Genomic DNA, 3,711 nt, shown 5'->3' on the forward strand with positions numbered 1-3,711 from the left:
ATTATACTTAAGTAAAAGAAGCCAGACATGAAAGGACATATGTTATATGATTCTATTTATATGAAATGTCCAAAATAGGCAAATCTATACGACAAAAAATAGATTAGTCACAGCCAGGGGCTGGGGGAAAGGAGGAATTAACCGCTAACAGAAATGAGGTTTCTTTTTTGGGGTGATGGAAATGTTCTGGAATTAGATAGTGGTAAGCACAAAGCACAACACTGTGACAATACTAACAACCACTGAATTTATTATATATTTTTAAATGATAAATTACGTGTTTTGTGAATTTTATCTCAAAAAAACATTTTGGACAATAAGTCTTCCAGCAGAATGAGTAATGTAAATAAAGACAGATACTATCTTTTTTCTGACCTTGAGTCAGAAGTCACAAAGCATTCCTCCCGTCATATGCATTAGAAGTGAGTCCCTAAGTCTGGCCCACACTCCAAGTTAGCTTTCACACTTATATCATGAAACTCATATCATTTCAGTCTCACAACATGGGGAAGGTAATAATGACTCCCATCTGCAGATGAAACTAAGGCTCAGAGAAATTAAATTAACTTCCCCAGGCCATAAGGCCAATAGGTGGCAGAGCTCAGATTGGAACCTAGAAACAGCAGAGTCCACAACTTGTGCTCTTAACCTCTATCAGCGGTGGTTCTTAACCAGACACATCATTTGTGAAACCACAGACGCTTGAGACCGCCTCCACCCTGTCCCGCAAACATCACTTAAATCATCATTTCTGGGGCTTGGTCCATACACTCGAATGTTTTTAAGCTCCTCATGTGTTTCTATATACACAGAACCACCTCCCCGTGTCTGATGGTTTTGTGTTATTAATATGGGCAGCTGACTCCAGCTGGACGGTGAGTGTCTTGGGGGAAGGGCCCTGCCCCGAGCCTCCCTGTGACTGCCACTGTGAAAGCACAACGTCTACCCGCGGGAGGCAGGCACATGGGGAATATCACTGGACATAAGGATTCAGAGCAACTGCCACCCAGAGTGTCAGCGGCCAAGGGATCCCAGCGAGGAGTGCAGTTTGTGCCTGGGAGCTTCACTGGGGCCCATCTGCTATGCAGCCCTTGCTGCCAACTGGGGCACCTCAGCTCAGCCCAGGGCAGAGGTGTCGGGAAAGAACACTCTCCCCGAGTTTCCTCTCCCAGTTCCTAAACTAAGAGACCCAGCTCAGGCCTAGAATTCACTGAGGCTTTGTGGCTGCTTGTCCAATGATCAACATGGATCACCGAAGACGGCCTCGGGGTACAGGCCTGAGCCGAATCCCTGGGACTGAGTCCTGAATCCCCTGGGCCCCATTCCCCTTCCACTTAGAACTGGAGGCCAGAGAAGGAGAAGAAGGGGAGGTGCGAGGGCCACCTCACCCGAGGACTCCTAGCTACAGGACCATGGAAAGTGAAGAATTGACAGACAATGCTATGGGTAAGGACGTGCTTCCCCCACCCCCTGCCTAACCCCTCAGCAAAAGAGAGGTGGCTTCCTCCTTTGCCCACAGGAAACAGAGGTCAGGAAACAAAAAGCAGAGCATGTAATGGGCAGGACTGGGCTGAGGGATGAGTTTGTAAAGGGCAGGTTTCCTATCTGCCTCAAAGCGTTGCCACAAAGAATAAGGATATAATATGTGAAAACAACCTGAAACTATGACAGGCTATCAGGAACATTAGGTGTTATTTACAAAATCAAGTGTTTACAATAGCAAATGCTCACCTTGTGCCAGGTGCTTTGGGAAACAAAGATGAATTCGACACCGATTTTGACCCCAAGGAGCAGACTGTGTAATAGAGGAAAGAAACTGTTAGGATGGCTTCTGTGGGATTCAGAAAGATGACAAGAGCTCACAGGAAAATAGAAGGGACCCTGGGGGCATAAAGTCTGCCGATGGCTTCCGTCTTTCTGGTGTGTGTTGTATTTCTCCCCTCAGTTCTCATCTGCCATCTTAGCAAATGGGTGAGTGATGGGCTAATTGTCAGAAGATGGAACAATATCACGCCTGGGAGAAAGGGTTTTGTGGGAACTTATCAAGTCTTGATTTAAAAAAAAATAATACACATCTTGAGACAGCCTGAAGTCACCAAACTGTGACTTTCCTACCTGAGCTTCTTTCCCTTTGGAAGACAATAAATGGTCTCAAGATATTGCTTTTCAGGTTAGACTTTTCTTCTCTAAGTCTTCCCAGTACTTAAAAGGACTACAACCAGTCATGGCACCGTTCGCCAAGCTCACTGCAGGAAAAGGAGAATAAGTATCTGTTAAAGTATAAAATGCAAACCATTCAGAGGCAGAAGGGTTACTTTCAGGTTTAGGGGGAGGGGGGTGGTTTGGGGGGGATGGTGTGCGGTAGTGAGGCTCTGTAGGAGAAGGGGGCGCGGAAGGATGAGAGGGTCTAAAACAGTACTGTGACTGCACGACCAGTCACTGGCAATGGCGGAAAGCCTATCGCAGCAATGGCGGGAGACCAGTCTCTGGCGAAGTTATGTGGAAGAAATGAGCCTGGAAGAATGAGGAGGCCCTAAAACATTGCTGAGGGCGAAGGCGAAGAGGGGCGGGAGCACGAGACCTGTCGCCATCGATGTCACAAAATGCTATACTGAGTTAGGCGTCGCTGGGCATCCTGGGCCTGCCCCCAGGTCACAGACGCAAACGCCTGTGGGGTGGAGAGTCTCGGGAGAGACGAGGCTGGAGCCAAGGGCCTTCGGGCCACAAGCCCATCAAACTCTTCCGGGTCCTATAATGGGCAGAACTAGGGTGAGGGATGAGTTTGGAAAGGGTTGTCACAAGGAGTAAGCATAAAACATGTGAAAGCAACTTGAAACTATGACTGGCTGTCGGGAACATTAGGTGTTACTTACAAAATCAAGGGCTTACAAGGGCAGGCGCTAACCTTGCGCTAGGTGACTTGGGAAACAAAGATGAATTCCACATTGATTTTGACCCCAGGGAGCTGACGGCCTAGAGGAAACAAAAACTGTTGGATGGCTTTCGTGGGATTCAGAAAGATGACAAGAGCTCACAGGAAGACAGAAGGGACCCTGGGGGCATAAAGGCTGCTGAAGACCCCTGTAAAGTGATGGGGTAATTATCTGAAGATGGAACTATACTGTGCTGGAACAAAGTTTGGTTTTCTGGGAACTTTTCAAGTGTTTAAAAAAAAAAAAGACACCTTTAAGACAAGCTTAAGTCACAAAACTGCCTGTTTGCCTTGCCTGCTGAAGGAGAGTAAATGGTTAGGCCTTTCTTCTCCAAATTCTCCCAAGACTTGGGCTGCAACGAAGGGCGGGGATGGGGGGGGCGGGGAGTCATGGCGCTGTTCACACAGACCACTTCAAGGAAGAAACAAGTACTGTTAGAAGTATAAAGTGAAAGCTGTTCAGAGGCAGAAAAGTTCGTCTCACTTTTTTGCGGGGATGGTGTGCGGTGGAGAGGCTTTGTGGAAGAGATGACGTGAAAGGACGTCTAGCCCAGCGCAAGGGCGGGAGGACAGGAGTCACGGACGATGCCACACTCTGCAGAGTTAGGCTAAGCTCCGAGCGTTGGCCCGCCCCAGGGCGCATGCGCAAACGCCTGCAGGAGCCGAGCAGGCGGGGCTGACGCCCACGTGGCGGGGCGGGGCGGGGTGGGGGTGGGGGAGCCCGGGAAGCGAGGGACACGGGGAGCGGGGAGGGGCCGGGGGAGTGAGGAGGCGGGGCA

Source organism: Grampus griseus (genome assembly GCF_964374135.1).
Source record: "Grampus griseus genome assembly, chromosome: X".
NCBI classification, from domain to species: Eukaryota; Metazoa; Chordata; class Mammalia; order Artiodactyla; family Delphinidae; genus Grampus; species Grampus griseus.